At 43.9% G+C, this 18,004-nt stretch overlaps 1 non-coding gene across 1 annotated transcript; it reads left to right on the top strand.

Moving 5' to 3' along the window:
* Positions 1-13,967: 13,967 nt before the first annotated feature.
* Positions 13,968-14,083, top strand: LOC136752019 (U5 spliceosomal RNA). Its single transcript, XR_010817201.1, has one exon. It is a non-coding gene; the product is annotated as a U5 spliceosomal RNA (small nuclear RNA).
* The last annotated feature ends 3,921 nt before the right edge of the window (positions 14,084-18,004 follow it).

Here is an 18,004-nt window from a genome sequence, read left to right as displayed (position 1 = left end):
CGTTGAATTTGAATTTGAATTTTGAGAGAGAGAAAGAGAGAGAGAGAGAGAGAGAGAGAGAGAGAGAGAGAGAGAGAGAGATATAGTGTGTCTGTGTGTGTGTGAGTGGGAGAGTGGGTGGCTGTGTTAGTGTCTGTCTGCCTGTCTGTCTGTCTGTCTCTCTCTCTCTCTCTCTCTCTCTCTCTCTCTCTCTCTCTGTCTCTCGCTCTGTAGATGCATCATAGGGAACATATGTAACAATCTCTCTTTTTGTTTACCAAAAATGTGAATGAACGTATTTCAAGTGGGTTTTGCCTTGTTTGGAAACATTTTAAGATGATTTATGAAGTGTAAATTGGATAAGTCTCAATTCTCCGTAGTTTTCAATGTATGTGCCATTCAGTAGCGTTCATGTTACAGATGTGTCCTATGCAGTGGTAGTGTCAGCAAAATGTCAGTAAAACTTTATTTTAGCAATAATACAGGGGAACAAATGCAAATAGAGGGTCCTCACTTTGTATCTAATTTACCAACAACGTTTAAAATTAGGTTTTGCGAAGCTGCAACAAATGCTGTATAATCGTATGTGTGTTCATTCACCACGTGCTAAAGTCTGATAGCTTTGATTATATATATTTTTTCTCATGAACAACAAATGTTATTTGCTTGATTTTTCCAGAGTATGTCATAAATTCCATTATTATGAAGCCTGACAAATTGTATGCTGTAATATTAAATATATTCAAAGTTACATCATTTGTATGTTTTTCCTATCATGTAACAAATGTTCCCTATGTGATAGATGCATTATATCTTTATAATGTCAAAACAATTAAAGATATACGGATTATTATTTTCGGAAAAGTTATAACACATTGCTATTAACTAAAAGTTTAAAAAATCCTGACAGTTTTTTATTGATCCTGCAAAATAAGTGTTTAGGGATCATTTGTAACTTAAAGTTAGGGTTAGTGTTAGGGTTAGGGTTATGAATATAATTGATATATAGAATTGTTAAGAAGTGTAAACGTTTACATTCCATTTTTCATGGACTGTCTGAAAGTTTCAGTTCTATATTCGGTTTGGAAACCGTTTTTTTTCTATTTATGTATATGAAAGATATACATCTATTCAATATCTTCACTATTAAAGATAAACGCATTATTATTTTCGGCATTGTTAAAGCACATTGGTATTACCTATGTGTATCTTTAAAAGTTTAAAATTCGTATTTTGCAAAATAAGCTTTTAGGGAACATTTGTAACATAGAGTTAGGGTTAGCCACTGGGTAAGGGTTACATCTTACACAAGGGTTACACAAGTGCCGGAATGAGGTCAAGGACTCTGCTGTTTTGACTTCGGTGGTGGAATGACCTGCCCACCAAAGTCAAAACAGCAGAGTCCTTGACCTCATTCCGGCGCTTACTCAAGACGCATCTCTTCTGACCGCACTTGTAATATTAGTCATCTATCGCTGCTAGATAGCACTTCAGCTTATTATGCTCCTCTCGTTCTTGAATGTTTTCCTCCTTGCTCCCTTTCCCGTAGCCCTAGTCTGTAACCCTACATCCTGACAGCACTTAGCTTTCACCGTCCAGGATGTAGGAAGTCTTTTACTGTACTTGTGTAAATTGTAATTGGAATTTTTAAAATGTATTTTGAATTGCGATATTTTTTTGCTAAGTTGAATTTGTAATGATTGATGCCTTGTACTTCTCTGTATTTTTGCACTGATGTTGTAAGTCGCCCTGGATAAGGGCGTCTGCCAAGAAATAAAAATAATAAAATAATCATCTTCAACAGTAAGTTTATTCATCTTAATCTCTTCAATGTTAAAGAACAGAATTAACCAGCTCACCACAAAGGAACATGGATGTTGCTATTGCAACATGGATTACACAAAAACATTGAAACCCAAGTTTGCAGTGGTCCTTGGGCCATTGCGTGGTGATCCAGATCACTTCAGCATGAATTTTGCAGTGGTCTGGACTACAACTCCAGGGACTACTGTGCAGTGGTCCAGACCTCAGAAACTGTATGCATATGAACATTGAAGTAGGCATCATAACTGTAGCCAACACTTTGTGGTTAAAATACTTAATTTAAACCCTGTATTGTACAGAATAATAATAACAACTGTAAAACATAAGAGAAGGGCCTGAGAATAAATACAATACACAATAGACTAGAACCCTTAGAATATAATAATATGAACATTGTAGCGTTATGTTGGGTGTATTTTGATAAGAGCATTTGGGCTCTGAGCTGATGCACTGATCTTAAGAAGACCTCTCCCCTCCCAAAGTTATCAGATTTCCTTAGCTCATCTTGGAACTGGTTTGCATCAAAGTGACAGTTTTGGGGAGGATTGCACCGAGAAGAGGCCAAATAGGTTGGAATCCTGCTATGAAATGTCTGGAGTTAGGGGCCTGTAGGTGATAAAAACTCTTTGAAGTGGACGAGAGCCGAAATCCCGAGATAGAGCTACGAACCCGGGCCAACCAGCATTTCCAAATGATGGCATGGATTGACATCAGTCATAAATCAAGCCCCCCTCCAATAGGACACTGGGGGCTGAAACCAAAATCCAATCTCAAGAACTCAAGAATCAATCATCTATTGATCTGACAGACTATAAGGAACAGAGCACAGGCTCTCTCTCTCTCTCTCTCTCTCTCTCACCTGAACCAGAAACTCGCTGCCACAGCTCAACCTGTAGCTCTGTTGCCAGAACTGGAACCAGAAACCAACTAAGTCTTTGCTGGCAACTGAAGAGTTAAACTGGGAGAAGGAGATTGAGCCGTACGAAGAATTCTTTTAAAGGACTTTATCAAATAAAGAATTTTACAGACTGCGCTGCCCGCCTGTGCCCACCTGATCAGTGGAGTTTTACAGCTGGACAATTGACTAAGTCGACTGTATACGAAAGTGTCAGTCATTTAAATAGCTATTTGAGTCTTAAGAAACTTGATCCTTGGAACGAACAGGGCCCTGCTTTCCTCAAAGACTTTGTCTTCAAGTAACTATGGTGGAAACCCTGCTTACAAAGAAGATTTTGTGCACAACCTTGGAGCCTTCAAACCAGTGGAAATCTGTATGGAAAAGACTCTACATTCGCGAAACCCCAACTTCCAGGTGCATCGACTGAGTGGAAGTTCTTGGACAAAGCCGAACCGGACTGCCTTTGTTCCAAACCACACGGACCTCGTGCCGTGTGCTGTTATCTGAGCTCGAAGCCAGAGAGGCCTCTCTGCGACGAAGTTCAGATAAGTTTAACAGTTTGGATTTCATGATTCATGACAATTGAGAAATCAATTAGAAATGTTAATCTGTGAGTCATAACTCTAGAATGTGTAATATCATTTAGTTTTCTTCAATATAAATGTGTGTTGCATTAAACTGTTTTGTTGATAATTTTAGAAATAAAATCTGTCAACGCCGAGAAATATCTTCTCATTCCTGTTTAACTGTTTAGTCTGAAATTGACACAAGTTAATACACACCAGATTATCGGTGGCCCTGCCTATCCTTAATCATTGAATAATAATCAGTTAAGGGAAATTGTGGTAACAAGTAATGATAGGATCTTTCTCGGCACCTAATCGTAAATGAGACTGATATATATATACACTCACCTAAAGGATTATTAGGAACACCTGTTCAATTTCTCATTAATGCAATTATCTAACCAACCAATCACATGGCAGTTGCTTCAATGCATTTAGGGGTGTGGTCCTGGTCAAGACAATCTCCTGAACTCCAAACTGAATGTTGAATGGGAAAGAAAGGTGATTTAAGCAATTTTGAGTGTGGCATGGTTGTTGGTGCCAGACGGGCCGGTCTGAGTATTTCACAATCTGCTCAGTTACTGGGATTTTCACGCACAACCATTTCTAGGGTTTACAAAGAATGGGGTGAAAAGGGAAAAACATCCAGTATGCGGCAGTCCTGTGGGCGAAAATGCCTTGTTGATGCTAGAGGTCAGAGGAGAATGGGCCGACTGATTCAAGCTGATAGAAGAGCAACTTTGACTGAAATAACCACTCGTTACAACCGAGGTATGCAGCAAAGCATTTGTGAAGCCACAACACGTACAACCTTGAGGCGGATGGGCTACAACAGCAGAAGACCCCACCGGGTACCACTCATCTCCACTACAAATAGGAAAAAGAGGCTACAATTTGCACAAGCTCACCAAAATTGGACAGTTGAAGACTGGAAAAATGTTGCCTGGTCTGATGAGTCTCGATTTCTGTTGAGACATTCAGATGGTAGAGTCAGAATTTGGCGTAAACAGAATGAGAACATGGATCCATCATGCCATGTTACCACTGTGCAGGCTGGTGGTGGTGGTGTAATGGTGTGGGGGATGTTTTCAGGGCACACTTTAGGTCCCTTAGTGCCAATTGGGCATCGTTTAAATGCCACGGCCTACCTGAGCATTGTTTCTGACCATGTCCATCCCTTTATGACCACCATGTACCCATCCTCTGATGGCTACTTCCAGCAGGATAATGCACCATGTCACAAAGGTTGAATCATTTCAAATTGGTTTCTTGAACATGACAATGAGTTCACTGAACTAAACTGGCCCCCACAGTCACCAGATCTCAACCCAATAGAGCATCTTTGGGATGTGGTGGAACGGGAGCTTCGTGCTCTGGATGTGCATCCCACGAATCTCCATCAACTGCAAGATGCTATCCTATCAATATGGGCCAACATTTCTAAAGAATGCTTTCAGCACCTTGTTGAATCAATGCAACGTAGAATTAAGGCAGTTCTGAAGGCGAAAGGGGGTCAAACACAGTATTAGTATGGTGTTCCTAATAATCCTTTAGGTGAGTGTATATAACGAGAAGTTACCTGACATTAAAAACTAACCTGCGTAGTTATTTAATGTCTGACTAACAATACTAATGAGAGACTCACCTTCGTCTTACTAACCGGTATTGTAGTCAATGTGTTTATAACCTTTTTTGTTTAACCATTTGTGTGATATCATATGCGATCACATGGTCTTTGATTTGGTCACGGAAGTGATTTGTCTTTGAGTTGTTGATCTAGAGATTAATGTTAATTAGTTTTGCCCTTTTGTATAATTAGTGTAGTGCTACATTTAGTCTTTATTTTTGAATAAATTTGACAATTTATATCTTTGGAATTGGTGTCTGTGTCCAATTATTACAGAAATTGAGTTCTACAAGATTCCAGGATTCGTGATAAGGTGATACTATAAATTCACTTCTTAAATTGAAATTTATAAGTGTACCTTACGCTACACTATTAAGAAATTAGAAAAGGAGAAAGAACAGCTGTTAGGATACAGAGTGATGTTTTCAGAGGGGGCGTTGGGGCAGTGAAAGTGTCTGTGAGGTCAGCTCCCCACTGAGAGAGATAAGAGAGCTGCCTTGTAACTAAATACAGATGTACTACTACAAACCAAGCAACATTGTTAACCGACAGTAATGTCCAGGGAAATCGAGAATAGTTACATTACTAATGCTAATAATACTGATGTTGATACAGATGAATAGAAAAATAACTACTATTATCTGTCTTCACAGGAACCAGCAACAATGAATTTCCCTCACATTTAGTCCACAGGTTCCCTACTCACATGCCATGACACATCAGTGCAAAGTCTCCCCTCTCACATTGGCCTCCGCTCTAAGTGCTGCAGCCCATAATCCGTCCTCATGGCCACTGATGCCAGTGTGTGTGGACGGACAGGAGGGAGAGGGATGGTGGAAACATACGATGCTTACCATACTCTGGTAAAAGTAATAAACCAACTAACTCTGCTGATTCCAATTGACAACAGGAGGGTGGCGATGTCCAGAAATAGACGGACAGATTATTAACAATGCAATTCTGATTGATTTCAGGTGCTGAAAAATAACAATTTTATCTTTGAGGAAAAGGCCTGAAGAAACAATATGGAAATAGATTGGGAAGAAACATGAATAGTCATACAACTCCAACCTCTTTTAAATCTAAGCACAAGGATACAGAGTCTGGTGGGACTATCGGCATTTCATGAACTATACTTTCCATAGTTTATTAGAGTGACTACTGGATTGAAAGAATTGTGCTGTTTGGATGTGTGACTGAAGTGTGAAATGATATGTGATGTAAGTGGATACACACTGAATAATGCTACTATGGTGTATTGTATTATTGTATATGGGAATTGAGTGAAAAAATAGTTCTAAAAAAATGTATGTGATAACAAAGCCAATGCTTTGTAATGAACGAATAATACATATTTGCTCTAGTTAAAAAAAAAGGTTTTATTGCATAATAAGTCTATTGGGCGATAGAATTGGCTATAGAGCAGTGTCAATTTGGTTCTAACTTTTGAGAAATATAACTATTTACTTCTCCCGGTTTTGTATTCCTATTTCGCAAAACCGTTTTTAGGTGCTCAAGTCTATCTGAATCAAAAGTCCCATCTTCTGGAAACCTTAACTTTCTGTCACCTATTGTCCAGTCAAACCACTTGTGCACATCGCGCTCATCTTCACTCCATAGTTATCATACATATATCTGACATGTGTACCTTTGGGTGGCGGGTCACCCGTTTTACTGGATCCGTTACCACGCATTTTCTATGTAACGTTTTGTACACAACTACCAAGACATACAAGCACACAAAATAATAACACAATGACAGGGGAAAAAAGAAAAAAAGTAAAAAGAAATAAAAATATAACAAAACAAAACACAAATTAAAATGAATCCTATATACGAATAATAACAAACATGTTTTTCAATATGTTTGCATTTATATAACTTGTATATAACTTCATGACGTTTCTTCATTTACCATTTATGGTTCTACAAAACACGTGATTTTATATTATCACCGGCATATCAGATATTGAACAATTAATTAGCGGTCTTTTTTTTTTTTTTTTTTTTCTAATTGTAGGTCAAACCTACCCTGCAGTTTTACAGACACACTTTTGTCTACGGGAACCCAAACAGGAAGACACAGTCCTGTTTCTTCACAAACAAGAAAACACAGTCAAGTTCATGGCAACCCAGGTTAAATAGGAAGACAGTCCTATTACTTCATAAACAAGAAGACACAGTCAAGTCTATGGTAACACTAAGAAACTTTGTTTCTTAACAAGCAAGAAAACATTTCCTGCCTCAAGTAATTGATATAAGGCAAGCAACAACATTTAATAAAATATAGATTGCGTTACCTGATCGTCAGAGGGCCAGGCGAGCAGACAAGTGAAAGCAAAGCACCGCAGTAGGGAATTTTTCAAAAAGGTTCCTTTACCTTTTTCTATTTTGCTGGCGCAGTTTTGCTGGTCATTGGTCTGGCCATTCCAGTCCTCTCTGTCAGGGTTAGCAATCCCATCCTCGTCGCCATGTAATGTGGAAGAAAAACCATCTTCAATCAGGTTGGAACGTTCGTTGCAATGCCTTTAATACACGCAGCGTGGAGAGGAACAGTGAATCAAGAAGATCCCAAAGTCGCTCTGCCTTCATTTAAAAGTCAGAGGCTTTTATACACAAAAAACAAAGATCTGGTTACAATCACAGAGTCATTACTATATTATCATTAGAGAGTTAGCTAAGCAGAATATATATCAGAGTTCATAGGTCAACACATGGATTAGGGGGCAGGCACTTCAATCGTACTGTTGGAAATTGTCTCCAAGGTTCTCATAGTAAATAACGAACAGAAAACAAGCTACCTTCTGGCCTGTCCTCCTGGCTTGACCTTATCTTTCTTAAGTATACAAGAGAGTAAAATTGATATGAGGGAAAGAATTCTAAACTTTCCTTCCACAGTGCCCAACACCTACCAGTATGTCCTTTTAGTATGTCACAAAGGTTCCCTAATTAGTTTTACAAATGTTCCCTGTATGTTATGAATGTTCCCTAGTTTATGTTACAGATGTGCCCTAGCAATTCTATCTCTCAATTCAGAGCATTTGTTTTGGAGGGGAACGTGGATGAGTTTGTACCATTCTTGGGAGGCTCTGCCTTGTTGGGGCAGAGCTGTGATCCAGGTGAACAGCAGATCGGGCAGAGCTGGGCATGTGGGCGGAGGAGGAGGAAGGCCGGTCAAGCAAATAAGCTTGCTAAGGTACGCAGCAGCAGCAAACAGCCCCCCCATCCAGCCAGCCAGGCAGTCTGGCTGGCAGTGACTGAATGGTTGACAGGTGGCAAGCAATGGAATGCACGTGCTCTGTGATGTCATAGCAGTCAGCTCAGAGAGAGGTTCGTGATGTCATCGCTGAGCTGGCTGGCTCTGTGTGTCTTGCTGGCTGTGTGTATGTGTGTGTGTGAGAGAGAGAGAGATTTTTTGATTTTTAACACCTTTATTTTACAAAAAAAAACAATTAAAACAAACTAGAAACACATAAAAGACATGAAAAAACTCCCGACATAAAAACACAACCTATTCTAAAAACGCTCAATAAAAACCACTACACACGTGCTACCTATAAAATATTCAAGTGAATTAAACCAGTTGGTTTAAATGTCCAAAGTCAATGGCACAGAGGGCAGCCCCGACCCCCCACATCTGCAGAAAAGTGTCCAGGTCTCCCATCAGGCTGTAGAAATTGTAATCCAGTCGCACTCTGGAGTTTACGAGAGACCTGAAGAGGGAGAGTGCACACTGTTGCTGCACCCGCTAAGTCTGACTTCTCCTACTGCTCAGGATAGCCAGCTTAGCCTGCCCCACTAGAAAGTATGCTAACTGACAAACATGTCTGTGGCGCTGCTTGTACTGGACTCCCAAAATAAACACAGAGCGTGAGAAAAGGAGGCCCAGCTGCTTGAACAGGCTCTGCAGTGCAGTGAACAGCAGCTCTAATCTAGGGCAGTGGCAGAAACAGTGAAAAAGTGTCTCTCTCTCCCCGCATTAGGGGCAGGTGTCGCTCACTCTGGGGTCCAGTGTATGTGCAAAAGAGTTTGTTGCAATGACGCCATGCAGAAGCCATGCAGAAGTGGGGGCTTGTTCAGTCTCCTCCAGGCCGGGCAGGCATCTTCCCCCAGAGCCAGGTGCTCCCTCCAGGGGGTGTCAGGGAGGGGCTGCAGCTGCTGATGGTGCAGCTCCCTCACACTGAGCTGATAGAGCTGCTGACGCTGAAATGTGGAGACAGACACACTACACAGTCTGTGAGGCGACAGAAGGCGGCCTGATGAGCTAGGGGGGACTGAGAGACACAGACAAACAAGGGGAAAGACGGTATCAGGGTCCTTGGGCCAGCAGTGCTGTGTGAGAACCTGGAACAGCCGCTCCACAGCGCCTATGGGAAGGGCGTTCTGTACTGCCCAGAGAAATCTGGTTACGACTCTCAGTGACCTCATACCCAGCCTGGCAGCCAGGCTGTCGGCACCAACCCACTGTCCCCTGTTAAAATCCAACAAATCCCTCAGCCGGATCACGTCGACTTTAAGCAGGACTGACCTGAGGCTGCTGGAGTGCAGGAGTGGACAGCTAAAACCGGGGTTCGACAGCAGTGGCTCCTCTAACAGCCAATACAGACTGCTGCCCCCCAGCTCCCTACCCAGGGAGAAGCGCTGCCACACCTTTAAAACAGTACTATAAAAAACAGGCAGGGAAGGAAATATATTGGGACATGTCTTAACTAAAAACATGTGTCTGTCATAACAAGTGTCCAGGGCGGGAGACACAGGGGATCTGGAGGGTACAGGAGCCTCTGAGCTGCCTGCAGCCGAAAGGCACTAAGCCTGCTTAACAGATCTACCAACCACTGTCCCCCCTCCTGGAGCGGCAGGTACAGCACTGCTTTGCGCACCCAGTGCAGCCCATCCAGAAATCCAGGAGCAGGGTCTGTATCTGGGACACCAGGGCCGGTGGGGGGTCCAGACATGCATAAGTGTGCCAGAGCATGGAGGCCACCAAGATATTAATTGCTCTCCCCCTAAAGGAGAGCTGGGGCAGCAGCCACTGCCATGCTCTCAACCGGCTCTGTACCCTCTCCAGCAGGCCCGCCCAGTTCTCTTGCGTCTCCCCCAAAGTCACACCCAGCACCCGAGGGCCTGAGAGAGACCACTGCAGCCCCGCAGGGAGGGCAGGGGGTGCAGAAACCTCCCACACCCCAACTAGACGAGCGCTGCTCTTGCCCCAGTTGACCCTGGCTGAGGAGGCCCAGCTGAACTCCTCCAGACATTCCCACAATGACCTGGACGTCTCGCTGGCCAGACTGTGTGTCTCAGCAGCATAGGCCGACACCCTTGGGTGACAAGGGATGGACAGCCCGGCTAGCAGCCTGTGCAGCAGGGGCTCGATAGAAAGGGAGTATAGCATCCCTGACAGACTGCAGCCCTGTCTGATGTCTCATTGGATGGGGATAGGCTCACTCAGGCCACCATTGATCTTCAGCACAATAAACACATGACAGTACAGCAGCTGAATAAATTCTACGAACCGCGGGCCGACACCAACTGCTCTCAGCACCTGAAACAGGCACTGCGGCCGGCATGATGTCTCTGAGCCGCTTAGCCAGAGCCTTATACAGGATCTTATAGTCCTGACACAGCAGCGCCACTGGCCTCATGTTCACAATGGAGGACAGATTCCCCTTCTTGGGCAGCAGGGTCAGAATAGCTCTACGACAGCTAATGGGCAGCAGCCCAGCTCACAGTCCCTCCTGCAGCACTGAGAGCAGGTCCGGGCCCAGCTCAGCCCAAAACTCTAAGAAAAACTCCACAGTGAGCCCATCCAGCCCCGGTGCCCAGCCCTTATTGAGCTCTTGCATTGCGCAGGTCATCTCTGCCAGATTTAGAAGGGCCTCCAGCCCCTTGACCCCATCCTGTGGGAACTTAGGCAGACCCTGCAGAAACTGCTGCTGCTGCTCCAGGCTGCCCGGCTCTGCGGAGTACAGCTCCCTATAGAACTGGGCGGCATGACTACACATCTCTTGCCCATCCTGCAGCACGCGGCCCTCAGCCGTCCTCAGGCAGAGCATCACCCTGCTCTGCTGCCGCCTGCATTCCAACCAAAAGAAGAACTTGATGGGCGCATCCATCTGTGTCAGGCTCTGTAACTGCGAGCGCACCATTGCTCCTCGAGCCCGCGTCCTTAGCAGCTCTGACAATGCCTGCTGCATAGCTTTGAGGTCCTCTAATGTCCCTGAATCTCCAGAGTCCAAGGCTCGGTGGAGCACCTGAATCTCTCCTTCTAACTCCTTCTTAGATTCATTCAAGCTGTCAGTCCTATGCTCAGTGTACTTCTGGCAGAAGAGCCTGGTCTGAACCTTGCCAATGTCCCACCACTGTCTCAGGGAGGCAAACCTAGGGCGCTCTGATCTCTGCCAAAAGAAAAAAAAAGAATTACAAAAAATCCTGTCCTGCAGCAAGCTATTATTGAAAAGCCAGTAGGCACTGCGCAGCTGGACAGGAGGCAGGGTGACACTCACAGTGATGAGACAGTGGTCAGTGGTCAGGTGGGGGTGAAATGGAAGCCACCGATCAAATTGACATGATGTCTAAAGGTATAAAATCTATCCAGCCTGGCTAGCGACATAATGCTAGAACCCGCCCTCACCCAGGTGTACTGTTTCACCTTTGGGTTGGCATTCCTCCAGACATCGACCAGATTGTGCAACTGTGTATTACCTTCCAGCTGTTTTGCCGACTGTGGACTGGGCTCCAAATGATTGCTATCTAATCTATAGTCCACAGTACAGTTCCAATCACCCCCCCAAAACCAGGATCTCCTCAGCCCCACAGTCTGCTAGCGCTTTGCTGAGCACCGAAAACACTGACAGTCTGTCTCTCTCAGCATTGGGGGCATGGATATTAATAAACACAAAGGTCCTTCCCCCGCTCTCAGCCTTTACCATCAACAATCTTCCACCAACAAACTCTGTTTTCTTAAAATAATCAATTTTAAAAGTGTGTGAAAATAAAATCCCCACTCCCCCACTCACACTAGACCCTTGGCTAAACACACTCTCTCCTTTCCACTCCCGCTGCCACTCACACTCATTCACACTGTCTGCGTGTGTCTCTTGTACAAATAAAAACATACTATTAACCATCACCATTAGATTGCAAAGCAGTCCTGACAACACTCTTTCCACTTCTTTTAACTGTAGCACTCCGGCTCACTAAACTCCGCGAGTGCCACATCCTGCAGGATCACTTGTGCAGATGCCAGGAACTGCTTTGCATCAGGGAAGAAGTTTTCTAAAACTATATTCCTCTTGCCCTTTTTCTCCCTTAAAAAATCCTTAATGCTTTTAGCACTGTATCCCGCAGTGTCAGTGGAGGCGGGCTCGCCCTGGGAGTCAGCGATGTCCCCCTGAGCAGCGCTGTCCGAGTCTGCGCTCTCCACAGCCGCAGCACTGCACTCAGACTCCCGGCGCCGCAGCCGGTCGGCCACCTTGGGTTGAGACGGCAGGTTCCCCCAGACAGACTCCCCTGACTGCGAGTCCCGCCGCACCACAGCCCCCACACTGTCTCCGGGATCCTCCTCACCAGCCGTCCTCGCAATATTCGCCTTTTTAGACAACTGTATCAACGGCCTCAGAAGACGGGGCAGACTGCTTCTGCTGTCTTTTCCTGGGCACTTTAAACCCATCATCACTGGCTAAGTGTTCAGTCTTGGTGGCGGCCGCATCAGCAGCAACAGCAGCTCCCTCCTCGGCTAACTGAGCCCGTGGCTGCTCTGCATTCTCACTGCTAGCAGCTTCCCCACTAGGCTCCCCTACTCTGTCCCCACCGAGGCCAGTAGCGTTTGCCACCGCCTCCCCCTCATCGCTCCCCCGGACACCAGACAGCCCTGCCTGCTCCTCACCTTCCTCTCGCCCGGCCGCCGGATCCTCTCCCTGAGGGCAAGAGCGACTGATGTGCCCCTGCACCCTGCACCTGAAACACCTCATCGTATCAGTTGACACAAACACCACATACACTAACCCCTCGATCTTAAACTTCAGAGACAGGCTTAACTCATCGGCGCCATCCGCCAGCACCATGAAACCCTGTCTGCGGTAAGAGAGGACGTGTTTCAGCTCCGGGGCGCTGCAGCCCAGCAGCACCCTCCTAATGGCGCAGGTGAGCCGGCCATAGCGACTCAGATCCCCCGCCAGCAGATCGTTGCTCAGGAAGGGGGGCACATTGGAAGTAACCACCTTTACAGCCGGGGTGGCCAGAGGGAGCGTGGGCAGGAAGGTCCCCTTCACTGTGACCCCCTCCTCCATCACATCCTTCACCAGCGCCTCAGAATTCAGGAAAACATACGATGCCCTTATTCATTCGAGCCGCAGAGACGATGTTCTGGAAGCCGACCATCCTGCCGATCTCCATCGCACAGTCCTCTACCGATACCTACTCCTGGGACACGAGTATAAACCCGTGCTTTCGGGTCAGCTTTTCGTAATTAAATGAAGGGGGGGTCTCCCCGCCCGCAACGCCATGTTAATCTAAATCGAAAAACAACCCCCTAAACCCGAAATGTTTAAAACCAACAAACGATTAAAAGAATCTATAAAAAAACAAGAAAAGGAAAGAAAAAGAGTAGTAAAAACACACACACACTCTCTCCAAACAAAACTCCCACCACCACTGACTCCTCCCATAAACTCCCAGCATGCAAAGAGAGAGAGAGAGAGAGAGAGAGAGAGAGAGAGAGAGAGAGAGAGAGAGAGTGTGTGTGTGTGTGTGTGTGAGAGTGGGTGGGTGAGTGGCTGTGTTAGTGCCTGTCTGTCTCTGTCTCTGTCTCTCTCTCTGTCTCTCTCTCTCTCAATTCAGTGCATTCATATTGTCAAAGCAATTGGACATTCAAACATACATTTATACATACATACATACATACATACATACATACATACATACATACATACATACATACATACAAACATATATATGGAAAAGAAACAATACAATTATAAATCACAATAAGATGTTATAAAGTACAGGAAAACAAAATGTACAAAAATGTGATCTTTAATACACACAAATATGTATGGCATGTTGGAAGCGTCTTGGACTCGGATTCCTCTTCATGACTTCATGACGCTTTTGCCTTTTGCTAAAGCTTTCCATGGAGGGGAATGTGGATGAGTTTGTACCATTCTTGGGAGGCTCTGCCTTGTTGGGGCGGAGCTGTGATCCAGGTGATTAGCAGATCGGGCATAGGTGGGCATGTGGGCAGAGGAGGAGGAAGGCCGGTCAAGCAAATAAGCTTGCTAAGGTACGCAGCAGCAGCAAACAGCCCCCCCATCCAGCCAGCCAGGCAGTCTGGCTGGCAGTGACTGAATGGTTGACAGGTGGCAAGCAATGGAATGCACGTGCTCTGTGATGTCATAGCAGTCAGCTCAGAGAGAGGTTCGTGATGTCATCGCTGAGCTTGATGGCTCTGTGTGTCTTGCTGGCTGTGTGTGTGTGTGAGAGAGAGAGAGATAGAGTGTGTGTGTGTGTGTGTGAGTGGGTGGGTGGGTGGCTGTGTTAGTGTCTGTCTGTCTATCTGTGTCTCTCTGACTCTCTCACTCTGTCTCTCGCTCTGTAGATGCATCATAGGGATTATATGTAACAATCTCTCTTTTTGTTACCACTGCATACTTGGATTTCAATGTTTTTGTGTAATCCATGTTGCAATAGCACCTTCCATGTTCCTTTGTGGTGAGCTGGTTAATTCTGTTCTTTAAGATTGAAGAGAAAAATTAACTTGAATAAACTTACTGTTAAAGATTATTATTTTATTATTTTTATTTCTTGGCAGAGGCCCTTATCCAGGGTGACTTACAACATAAGTGCAAAAATACAGAGAAGTACAAGGCATCAATCATTACAAATTCAACTTAGCAAAAAAATATCGCAATTCAAAATACATTTTAAAAATTCTAATTACAATTTACACAAGTACAGTAAAAGACTTCCTACATCCTGGACGGTGAAAGCTAAGTGCTGTCAAGATGTAGGGTTACAGACTAGGGCTACGGGAAAGGGAGCAAGGAGGAAAACATTCAAGAACGAGAGGAGCATAATAAGCTGAAGTGCTATCTAGCAGCGATAGAGGACTAATATTACAAGTGCGGTCAGAAGAGATGCGTCTTGAGTAAGCGCCGGAATGAGGTCAAGGACTCTGCTGTTTTGACTTTGGTGGGCAGGTCATTCCACCACCGAAGTCAAAACAGCAGAGTCCTTGACCTCATTCCGGCAGTTGTGTAACCCTTGTGTAAGATGTAACACTTACCCAGTGGCTAACCCTAACTCTATGTTACAAATGTTCCCTAAAACCTTATTTTGCAAGATCAGTAAAGAACCTTTAAGAATTTTAAACTTTTAAAGATACACATAGGTAATACCAATGTGCTTTCACAATGCCAAAAATAATAATGCGTTTATCTTTAATAGTGAAGACATTGTATAGATGTATATCTTTCATATACACATATAGAAAAAAAACGGTTTCCAAACCGAATATAGAACTGAAACTTTCAGACAGTCCATGAAAAATGGAATGAAAACATTTACACTTCTTAACAATTCTATATATCAATTATATTCATAACCCTAACCCTAACACTTACCCTAACTTTAAGTTACAAATGTTCCCTAAACACTTATTTTGCAGGATCAATAAAAAACTGTCAGGATTTTTTAAACTTTTACTGACACACATAGTTAATAGCAATGTGTTATAACTTTTCCAAGAATAATAATCCGTATATCTTTAATTGTTTTGACATTATTAAGATATAATGCATCTTTCACATAGGGAAGATTTGTTACATGATAGGAAAAACATACAAATGATGTAATTTTGAATATATTTAATGTTACAGCATACAATTTGTCAGGCTTCATAATAATGGAATTTATGACATACTCTCTAAAAATCAAGCAAATAACATTTGTTGTTCATGAGAAAAAATATATATAATCAAAGCTATCAGACTTTAGCACGTGGTGAATGAACACACATACCATTACACAGCATTTGTTACAGCTTCGCAAGACCTAATTTTAAATGTTGTTGGTGAATTAGATAATTAGTGAGGACCCTCTATTTGCATTTGATTCCCAGTATTATTGCTAAAATAAAGTTTTACTGACATTTTACTGACACTACCACTGCATAGGACACATCTGTAACATGAACGCTACTGAATGGCACATACATTGAAAACTACGGAGAATTGAGACTTATCCAATTTACACTTCATAAATCATCTTAAACGTTTCCAACCAAGGCAAAACCCACTTTAAATACGTTTATTCACATTTTTGGTAAACAAAAAGAGAGATTGTTACATATGTTCCCTATGATGCATCTACAGAGCGAGAGAGAGAGAGATAGACAGACAGACAGACAGACAGACAGACAGACAGACAGGCAGACAGACACTAACACAGCCACCAACCCTCCCACTCACACACACACACACACACACTCTCTCTCTCTCTCTCTCTCTCTCTCTCAAAATTCAAATTCAAATTCAACGTGCTTTATTGGCATGAACAAAAAGAAGTATTGCCAAAGCAATGGTGACAAACAACAGTTTTGAACATTTATATGTACATTTGCATACATAAATACACAATATGTATGTTAAAAACAGGTAACTGATTAATTTCAATTAATAAAATTCAATCATAGTTCAGAGAGACATAAAACTGATTTTGATAGTAATAATTGGGTGTAGCATAGGTGTCATTGCCTGTGTCCAGGGGTGTCCCCTGTGTGAGTGGACTGAGTGTCCACTGTGTCCCTCAGGCTGTGGCAGGCAGCTGTATACTGGGCTGCCAGTAATATGCAGCTGGTCTCCTCTCCCAGAAGGACTGGCACTTTCTCCGAGTCTGACAGGTCTGGAAATCTCTTATAGAGATCTGGTATTTTGGGGAAAAATTTTGCTCATAAATGTTTATATTTTTCACATTTTAGAATAAAGTGCAGCTCTGTCTCGACCTCTCGGCGTTGGCAGTGGGGACACAGCCTGTCCTCTCTGGGCAGCCAGGTCTGCCTGTGTCGGCCCGTCTCGATGGCCAGGCTGTGCTCACTGAGCCTGTATTTGGTCAGGATCCTTTTGTGTTTTTCGTTCGTTATTAATTTAAGGTTTTCTGACAATGTGTAGTGTCTTTTTAGGGCCCGATAGCACTGCAGTTTACTTTGTGCTTGTGTGTGTGTTTCCCAATGGGTGATGTAGTTTTCTTTGTGCTGTGTGATAATTTGGTTGACTCTGATTGTGTGCATGTGTGTGTTGCTGTCCTGAGGCTGGCCGGTGTCGGTGTGTGTCTGCGCAGTGAGCCTGCGGACCAGCTGGCTGAGGGGGCTCCTCTCTGGGTTCAGCTCTTGGCATTGCAGGGCCTTGTGGTGGTAGTAGTGTGTGTCGCTGTTTATTAGATGGAGCCAGAATTGAATTGCTCTTTTGTGTATGTTGATTAATAATGTGTATTGGCCTAATTCTGCATTGCATGCGTTGTTCGGTGTTTTCCTTTGCACCTGTAGGATATTTTTGCAGAACTCTGCATGCAAGGTTTCTATTGGGTGTGTGTCCCATTGAGCAAACTCCTGCCCTGTGAGGGGACCCCACACCTCACTGCCATAGAGAGCAATGGGCTGGATTATGGATTCAAATATTTTTAGCCAGACTTGTACAGGTATTTTTATGCAAATGTGTCTCTTTATGGCATAGAAGGCCCTGCGTGCTTTCTCTCTCAGTGTCTTCACTGCTGCGTTGAAGCTTCCTGTTGAGCTGAGTGTGAGGCCTAGGTATGTGTAGTGGGTGCAGTGTTCGATGGTGCTGTTTGCTAAAGTGACGTGGTACCTAGTTCCCTGAGGCCTGGCCTTTTTCTGGAATATCATGGTATTTGTCTTTTTCATGTTTACTGCCAGGGCCCAGGTCTGACAGTACTGCTCCAGCAGTGCCAGGTTCTGCTGGAGCCCCTGCTCTGTGGGCCACAGCAGCACCAGGTCATCTGCGTTGAGCAGGAACTTGACTTCTGTGTCATGTATCTTCGTGCCAGAATGAATCAAATGCTTTTATTAAATCTATGAAACAAGCAACTATTTTATTTTTA

The sequence above is a fragment of the Amia ocellicauda genome, chromosome 6 (genome assembly GCF_036373705.1).
Source record: "Amia ocellicauda isolate fAmiCal2 chromosome 6, fAmiCal2.hap1, whole genome shotgun sequence".
NCBI lineage: Eukaryota > Metazoa > Chordata > Actinopteri > Amiiformes > Amiidae > Amia > Amia ocellicauda.
The sequence above is the reverse complement of the archived record's forward strand: the minus strand, read 5'-3'. Positions and strand labels throughout refer to the sequence as shown.